Genomic DNA, 9,535 nt, shown 5'->3' with positions numbered 1-9,535 from the left:
TATCAGCCAAGTCCTCAAAAAACAAAAATCAGATGATCTCTCATTCTGCAGTTCTTTGTTCGGTCCCAGCCACTCGCATGTAGCACCTTTCTGCTGAGTGAACACCCAGCAATATGGAAATAAGCCTCTTTGTGAGGCTCCAAGCCACTTCAAAGGTGATTTGACTGATGTAGGTGGATTCCTGTGTCCCATAACAGAGGGCTTGGTGCTCTGGAAATTTCTTTTCCTTCTTATTCTTCCCCTCCTCTGTCTCAGACATCTTCAGAGAGAACAAAGGTACCTTCTATCCTTATGACTGAGTATGCTGAGGGGAGAGGTGGCAGAGGAAGAAAGAAAGAAACTCTTAAATTTAAAATGCCAGAAATACTGTGTTGTATTCTTGGAAATTTTTCCTCCTGTCTCGTATTCATGTTTACTTTGAAACCATTCAGATAAATTCAAAGGATGCTGGACAAATACAGATACCATTCCTACACAACAACAATTTCTCACATCTTCTTCAGCTTTGGGTGTAGACCCTGCAGCACCAAGGGAACGAGGTCTCTGGTGAGGACCAGTGGTGTCAGCTGGCTTTGAGTAACAGAATCCTAAATTCAAAAAACAAACCCAACAACAACAGCCCCAAACCAAAACATAATCTTCTTTCAAAACCTAGGAAAAATGAAAAAGTAAATAATTTCTTTAGAGCTGTATTCACTGATTTCAGTTGATTTTAGTTGATGGTTTCTTTGTTATTGACTGGCTTCATTAAAAGCATCATTTCTGGAGCTTTCAATCATTGTCTAGGAACACTTCCACCATGCTGTCGCCATCAGTATTTCACTTGCTGGCCTGGTCCAGATCAGAAATGCTTCCTCCTGGACATTCAAAAGCTGCTCACCCTTTGGCTTCCCCGCCGTGCTGCGAGGTGCTCCAAGACAGGCGCCTGCCTCGCCACAGCCCGCGGCCACGGACCAGCCTTGGCTCGCCGGCACTGCTCAGCCAGGCGGCGTGGGACCTTGTGCCTCTGACCGCCCGGACGAGGCTGCCTGCAAGGCTTTCCAGCTCTTCCTGTTTCCGCATGAGTGCTCAGTTTCCTCGCAGGTAAGATGTTGATACAAATGAATTTAAAAAATAGGTTTCTAGCATTTTCATTTCATCATTTTTCTGCCAGCTGCTGACAGTTTTGTCTCCCCTAATCCGAGCTGAGAGTCTGGTGGTGAGTAGCATGACATGCACTCCAGCATGTTATTTTTAGCTTGTTAGACACAGGTAAAAAAGTTCTGGCTTTCTCCCCTCCCTTGAACATCCCTGATATTAGTGCATTTGCACAAAATGCAAACAAGAGCTGCCTGCATCCTAGCACAACTAGTTTTGATTTTTAATGAACTCAGGTTTTTCCCTATGCTTAGGCAAAAAAGGCCAGAGCAATATGACTTCTAGCATGAGACACTGATAGCCCAAAACATATGTTCACAATGATACCTTGCATCACTAATTTGATCCAACACACCTTTCCAGAATATCAACTTCCATTTTCATTGGGAAGAAAGTAGCACTGAAGGGAAATACTTACATTTCTCCCTCTATCTTCTACTTAATAAAAGTCTTCTCTTGACCTAGTTTTCTGTCATAAGAAATTAATTGGGTTTTTGCTGTCTTGGAGGAAGCACCCAGCAACGCACATATTGGCCTTTCCATTTTACATTACCCACGGCTGAAATGCCATGCACTAAATGGAGTAGCTCCCAGAGTAACACACTCTCTACCGCATCCTAAACTGGTGGAGGACCTGGCTTCAAAGACAAGGGCAGCTTCCTCTTCAGGATATTTTAACTGTTCACTGTGAAACTACACCAGGAGGGGCTTCACTAGTCTGGAGTTGGTTCTCTCAAATGCCATCAGTGAAACCAAATCTAATGCTGCTAATGAGCAAATCACATTGCAAAGTACTATGGCAATTGCTACATTTAGCTCTTCCTGCAACAAAAACAAGGTGGCTCACTAGTAGTTAAAAATACTGTAAAAATAAGTCAGACAAAGCAAGGCTTTTACCATGCAAAAATATGAACCATTCATCCGAGTTAGAAGTTGCTCTGAGTGCAAGATCAGAAGCCACTCTTCTCAAAATGTGGCCCCAGATGACCAGCTTACCTCAGTCCCAATGGCAGCCAGCCATGCTCAGACTGGGGCCTCTGAAAGACATGAAATATTTTGCAAAAATGAAACCTCACATTTTGAGACTCCTTTGAACCAAAATAACTGCACATCCTGGCTGTCCGTATCCCAGAATCCCAGAATGGTTGATATTGGAAGGGACCTCTGGAGATCATCTAGTCCAACGCCCCTGCTCAAACAGGATCACCTAGAGCAGGTTGCCCAGGACCATGTCCAGACAGCTTTTGAATATCTCCAAGGATGGAGACTTAACAGCCTCTCTGGGCAAATCCCAGCCCCACAGACGAGCACTAGGAGAGGCTGCTTGTGTTAACACAGAAATTTAACCAACGCCTTTCTCTCCCACAAATTTTTCTCTCTGGCTTTTTTTGAGCTTTCCTTGGTGCTCAGAGGTGCACATGGAGGTGTGGAGGGCGGTAATGCTGTGCCTGCAGGCAGGCGAGCCACAGGGAGGGCTGGGACAACCCAACGCTGCCAGTGACGCCAGGGCAAGGACACAGCCTGTGGCTGGGCAGCGTGGGATGGGGCTGGGGGCAACGGGGCTGCCCGGCTCCTCCATGGGGAGATGGCTGCTGGGGAATGGGCCTCCCATGGGTGCCTGCGCTGGGCGTCATTTCTTCGGGAACTAGCTGCCAACAGAGGGCTGGAGCATCCCGCCGAGCAAGAGAGCGACAACCTCAGAAAAAAACAGCTTGGAATTGCTTGCTGCAAGCTGTGTGACTCCCGATTTGAAATGTTATTTAAAATATATAGTTGCAGTTTTTAGCAGCAGGGATTTTTCTTTTCCGCTCAGCTCAGCCCAGGCCCAAGGCACAAGCAGGCTAACGGGCTGGAGCTGTTGGAGCTGCTGGAGCGCTGCTGTGCCCCTCCAGGCCCCGGAGCGCTGCCCTCTGCCCTCCTCTGCCCCTGGGAACCCATCGCCGCTCCACAGCACGAGTTTCCTCAGGCGTGCGGGAAGCGCGGCTGAGCCCTGCCCGTCTCCTCTCCGCGGATCCCGGCTGCGGGGCTGGCACGAGGAGGCGCCGGCAGCCTCCGGAGGCACAAGGCACCAGTTCCCCCGCCACCCGGGGGTCCGGTTCAGACGTGCCCCGGTGCCACCCTCCCCCTGTGCCAGCCCTGCCCTGGGGCTGCCCCAGCTGCCTCCCTCCTGCCCAGCTCCCGAGCCCGCTCCCCCGGGGTCCCCTCAGCCCCCCGCCCGCCGAGGCAGCGCTCCCATCGGCAGCCGCTCCGGCTTTCCCCTTCCTTCTGTTGGAAAGCTGACACTTCATTTGTCATCTACCCTTTTTATTATCCATATGTAAATGCTGTTATTATTATTATTTTTAACCTAACTGCTGCATCTTTCATTTGTTTTTCCACTTCCTGATTTTTGCCTTGCACAGTTTGGGTGGTGAATGATTTTTGTTCCTCTTCGAATTTGATTTTAGTCATCTGGGGTCAAATTGCTCCCTTGTATAAATTAAATGATGATGCTGAAGCGGTCACATGTCTCATCATCTTCTGCAGTTTTTTGAAGAATGATGAGCAGAGCCGAGACAGGGAGAAGCAGGCCTAAATTGCTTTTATTTACTAACCTCTCACCTAGCGCCCATGTTCATTAAGGCAAGGCCAATGCTACAGACATTGTTGGTCAGGACTGTGATGGAATATGTTTTTTTTTAAATTAGCTAGTAACAAAAAGCCTGTTGTATAGATACAGCCGTACCAGTGAAAGCATATTTCAGCCAATATAACTTAGCTCTCCAGTGCAAAAATAAATACTCAGTGTTGTTAAAAAGATGCAGTTTTGTTGATATAAACGGTGTCCTGTCACTACATATTTTGCCAATATTGTATAATTTCAATCAAAAAGCTATATTCAGCAGTGTGGCACAGTATAAAGTAGTTTATCTGCTATATATTTGAAAGCATGACCAAAAAAGAAATACGATCTGCAACTACTTCATCCTTAATAGGCTGTGATGATCATGTTGAAAGCGGTAATGTAGTAATATTAGCAGTATTAGGCTAAATTTGGCCTCCAAGCAAGCACACTTGGCTCTGTTTGCACAAATAAAGAGCTATGAATCCTGCTCCAGGGGCTGGAGTTTGGACTGCTAAAACTCCGCTGCACCAGACGCCCCAAGCCGCTTCCCGATTTGGGCCCCTTGGCACCTGTGTGAGCGAGGCGGGATGCATGGAGGTTTGCAAGCCTTTGGAGAGGAGGGAAAGAGAGTGGCTGCACAGGCCTTCTTCACCTCTGCACTGAGTCAGAAGGGTGTTATTTCAGGTCCTGCCTCAGTAGGAGGAAAAGGTTGCCACTGGCGCTCACAAGAGCCAGGACTGTGGGTGAAAGGCTCAGTGCAGCGCCTTGAAGTGATTTCGCAGATTCATGGCGAGCTACAAGCCTGCTCGTGGTGGTTGTTCCTTCTCTCTCTCTTTCCTTTCCAGCTCTCCTCAGACACATTCCCTTACTGACTGCTTGGAAGGGAACGTTTTTCCTCCTTCAGACATAACTTCTGGTCAGATGTCTATAGAAAACAATTTTTAGAAGTTTGCATTATTTTCCTCTTCTGCATGATATCATTTTATGAAAGAACACAGGACCCTGGTGCAAAGCCTAAACCTCTTCAGTAGTCACCAACATTGCACGCAATATAAACACTAACCCTGCTGGCCACTGCAGGCTGAATTCATTCCTCCCATAACTTCAGTGACCTCCTTGGAATTACTCAGGGAGGAAATCTGACACTTAAAACCACATAACTAATTGGCTGTTCACGAGGATGTGTTACTAATTACAATTACTGAATGTTAACAGCACTACAGAAATACTGAGAGTGCCCTGTATACAAAAAAATTTTTGTAGCAGCTAAGGTCATAAATGAATGTACTAATTTCAATTTAAAAGCAAAAGCCAAGGATCTGTAAGTTTGCCTAGGGGCCTCGTCCGGTCTAATGCAAATCAGGTATGGGCTGCTGGCACTTGGAAAATAACAGATGACGAAGAAAGGTAATTGCTAGTCCTGACCTGTCAGAACCGCTCCACTGTGCACAGAGCACAACTTCCCCTTACACTTCCAAGTTATCTACAGCAAAAATTTTTCTAAGCTAAACAATATCAGAGGCTTTTAGGAACTTAGAAATGCCTGCTTAATTTCAACATCGATAAGCCCCTGCTCCAACTCATTCTTAATGTATCAAAATTAAATGTTTTAAACATATTTATCTAGTTGCTATGACTTCGCCGGGTGTGTCAGACACTTTATCCATCAAATATGACAATTGAATAATATTTTTATTTTTAGATATGGATCACAGATCCTTCTCATCATACTCTTCCCTCCCCCTCCCCAGATTTTTGAACTCACTGGAAAATCTGTTCCATAATATGGTGGGTAAATGAATTACAGTCACAGATGGCCTCTGGAGATTTCATACATGCTGCAATTCATTTGTTCAGGAATGGAAAAAAAAAAGACCCTTGTCTTGTGAGGGCATTATCGGAGACAGCAGATCAGACACTGTAATGCTGCCTTGCACTCTGGATTTTACCCGTTTCCTAAGCTTTTATGACTTGGCATTAACTATTCCTGGATTTGAAAATTTTTAAAAGGAATGTCAAATTTTACAATGAAAATGATTAAATACTAGAAACTGCAGCGTTTATAAGTTAGTTACAATTTATTTTTACAGTCCTGAGTGGAACTATTGGGTACTATTGTAGTAAGGTGCTTGAGGACTACTGTCTTTCCGCCTTAACTAGCAAAAAGGACTTAATTCACAGATGACTGTTGAATTCAAGATGTAGTTAAACTTTGCAGTGTGCCTTGACAGCCAGGAGGAAAATGCTAGAAAAATAAGAAACAAAGCAATAAATAATTTTACTGCATGGATGTCTTGCTCAGCATAGGTTATAGAGCATATTTGCAGACAAGCATTAGGCCAGTCCCTGCCACTCACTTTTGCCCCTGAGTGAATACGGGGGGGGGGGGGGGTGATTGATGCAGTCTCCATTGAGGAAAAATTTCATCTTGCAATGCAAGATGCAAACTACTACCATCACGCCCTTGCAGAGCCAGGTTGCAAAAGGCTGAGAGAGTGAATATTTTAATGTTTTATACCTTACATCCCATCCTGCGATGAGGCCTCATGGATAACACAGCCTAATGGGCAGCTGTGGGAAACCTAACGAAGTTATTTTTCCAAATGCCGGCTGAAACAGCTGATGCAGCCATTAAAGCAGAGAAGAAGTAGCCAAGGGGCCCCGGCTATTGCGGGGCCAGCTTGGGAGTCAAAGGAAACCACCTGAAACATTACTTTGGTCGACGTTTCTGCAGCCGGGTGCCTGAGGGGAGTCTGCGCATCCGAACGGGGCTCCTGACCCGTCTGTGAACTCTGTGCTGCGGCTTAATGTGTCTGCAGGGAGCAGCCCCCTCCCTGCCCGCCGCATCCTGCCCGCCGCATCCTGCCTGCGCACAACTCATTGCAGAAGTGGCACCCTTACTGCTCCAAAAATACAAGGTCCTGTAAAGCGTGCACAGGAACACCTTCACTGTGCACCTAGCTGGGAATTTAGGGAACCAGGAGGTTAAAATGCCGACCAAATCCTCCCAGGGCTACGGTTTCCCTCGCTGTAAAATGGTGGTGATTAAGCACGCTCAGCGCGCTGCGGTTTAATGGCTCGCTCGTGATACAGTGCTCGGAGATCCTCTGACAGGGCGCTGTGAAAGGGCAAAGGGGTACTAATAGCTGCCGTGTTTTCCAGCAGCCCCAGCCAGAGATAGTTCTGTGTAAGGCTGACAAGCAGTCACCGTCTGCTCCCTGTCTCTGTTTGCACTTCATCGAGTTATCTCCTCGCAAGCAAAGAAATCCCAGCTCACCGAACAGCACATTCATCATCTGCATTTCCCGCGTATCTTTTTCTGTATCAATGGTGCCATAAAAAGCCCACCAGAAAAGTTGACGGAGTTGATCTATCTTCCATTAAAAGCTTTTGCAGAGCCACATCAAGATCTGAAGTAAAAAACAAAACAAAACTTTTTTCCCACTCAAATGTCAATCAAGGAACATTAAACAAAAAGATTAGTTCTAGTCTTATTTGTTTGTAAAACAAAAAGCATGAAATATTTAGCAGTATTGTAATGCAAACCAGATGGGAATAATGCAGGCTTTCAAGGGCGCTGTTAACCACCTCTCTTTCATGCGGCTGCAGCAGCAGGACTACTCAAGCAGCCCATTAGGACAATTTATGAACTGGACTTCCACAGAGGGAGTTCTAGCAAGAGGTCCGCAGCGCGTACAGAGCAACCCTGATAACATCTGTTAGGGTTATTCATTGAAGAGGATTATATTACAATCCTTCTTAATGCCATGAATGCTACAGTAAAGCAGGATGAAACTTCAGTCTCATTTGCCCCAGCAATATGTGTTTATCAGAGTGTTTTTCTACAGTTGGAAGCCGAGGCTGTATTCATGGTATGTCAAAAAACGAAATTTAGAAAGCTTGAAATATTAGCCTAGAAAACCCCCCAACCACCGCTTTTAATCTCTCAGGGCTGGAACGCTCAGTGTCTATGCGCAGCATCAACCACACCATCAGCCCTTTTCCATGGAAAGCCGCTCCCCATTAACTCTCCGGGGCTGAGTTTGATTTTACTTAAATAGTTCTCACTCAGTAACCTTGCTCCATCCTTTTTTATTTAAGATTTTGCTAATGATTTTTTTCTTTTCTTAATTTTACCTAATCATATAATGAACGCTCACAACCGAAATGACTTCATTATACTAGCAAGGACTTTTCTGTGGATACGATTTAGTGCACAAACATAAGGGAGAAAAGAACTACAAACTGGAGAGGTTTTAAGCATTCTGTAAAATCCCAGTTGACTACGAGCCAGATCCTCACCACTGTAAATTGACTTAGTTCCAACAACTTCAATGAAGCTAACACTGATTTACTCCACTTGAGGGTCTTACCCTATTATTTTTATTTATTGAACTTGCCACCTTTTGTTGCTACAACCTAAAGAGATACTTTCATCCTCTCACAGCAGGGTTGCTATCTAAAACAGGTGTTTCTCCAGTACTGTATGACTTAGAGATTTACAACTGGCTGGAGTATTTCGGTGTCCTCTAAAAGCATTTATTCTCCTTGACCGTATCATCTCCCACAGATCAGCTGCAGAGTTGTTTGCAGCCTGAACCTGGTCAACAAAATATTCACTCACCATGTAATTGTGAGCTATTTTCTCTTTTCTGACACTTTTCTCTCCTCCCTGCTGGAAGAGAGTCTTCTGGGTCAGTCTACAGTATCTGAGACAAAACCAGTTCTTCCCAAGTTTCTTTAATGGTTCCAGAAGAATTGGCCTGATATACATAAAGATCATGAATACCCCAGAAGCCTTGTTTCTGGTGCCACAAAAAAATAAGCTGCAAGAAGGAAAATACTTTGCAAAAGGAAAATACTTTGCAAAGGAAAAAAGGAAATTAGTAAGAACAGAAATTTCTTTCATGCACTGATTATAGCACCCATGGCAACGTAACCATCACCATCGTAGTTTGCTGTTCCTAAAGCCCTGCACTCCAGTTTCCCCTGTCCTCTCCTGGGAGGGATCCAAGCTGCTGCCCTGATCTTCACACAGCTATGAGCAGCTAAAGTGTTTGTATTTGTATTTTTGGGGCTTAGCAGGAGACAGCTCATAGGACCACATGGTACAAAAAGCCTCAGAGAAGTCACAAAGACTCAATAAAAGTCAGTGCATTCATAAAAGCAACAGGCAATCTAGCCATAGATTATCTAAAAACATCTTAGTGGTTTTCTACTCCTCCAGAAGTAACTGCCCGTGGAGTCCTTTCATGTCAGAGATCCTGGCAGACACTATCTGTTAAAGATGCAAGAAAGAAACTGGCAATTACTTGGATGCTAACAAGAGCTGTGCATCCACACACACGGATGCTGCAGTGATTAGTCTTCAGAGAAGTCAGCAGTGGCTAAACTGCTCACTCACTGCATGTGATCAGAGTTAATGTCAAATCTGAGGTTGTGAAAAAAATCCTTTGTCTTAAAAGATTTGGGCTCCCCAGAGAAGGAGTCTCAAAGGATAGAGCCCTAAGAAATCATACAGAAATATAATATGATTTAGTAAACACACTTTTTCTATGGGCCCTGTAGAATTCTGTTCAAACAACAGCATGGTCTTACATCTTACAGGGTTAGATGAAGTAGGTATATTCAGCACAACCATCTTCCAGCAGTACATGCGCAAAGAGGGAGGCAGGCAGCAGCAAATGTTACCCTTGCTTCGCTTGTTCGGGGTGCTTCTAGGTCATCACAAATCTACTGATGGTAAGAAATCAGCACAGAGGAAATGTGAGACCACCCCCCAGAAAAATATAT

General features: G+C 45.0%; 1 protein-coding gene across 3 annotated transcripts in view; it reads right to left on the bottom strand.

Moving 5' to 3' along the window:
• Positions 1–4,649: 4,649 nt before the first annotated feature.
• SYNE3 (spectrin repeat containing nuclear envelope family member 3) overlaps positions 4,650–9,535 on the bottom strand; it is a 73,582-nt gene continuing 68,696 nt past the window's right edge. Inside the window, exons 19-21 of one of the 3 annotated variants that reach the window (XR_003255733.1) lie at positions 9,341–9,475; positions 7,020–7,152; positions 4,650–4,667 (exon numbers count right to left, since the gene is read on the bottom strand). The gene's annotated coding sequence lies outside the window, so the exon portion shown is untranslated. Of the gene's footprint in view, positions 4,668–5,581; positions 5,988–7,019; positions 7,153–9,340; positions 9,476–9,535 lie in introns of those variants that run through there. The other 2 variants (XR_003255731.1, XR_003255732.1) reach the window with 2 other exon arrangements.

Source organism: Apteryx rowi, unplaced genomic scaffold (assembly GCF_003343035.1).
Source record: "Apteryx rowi isolate R43461 unplaced genomic scaffold, aptRow1 scaffold_5, whole genome shotgun sequence".
NCBI lineage: Eukaryota > Metazoa > Chordata > Aves > Apterygiformes > Apterygidae > Apteryx > Apteryx rowi.
The sequence above is the reverse complement of the archived record's forward strand: the minus strand, read 5'-3'. Positions and strand labels throughout refer to the sequence as shown.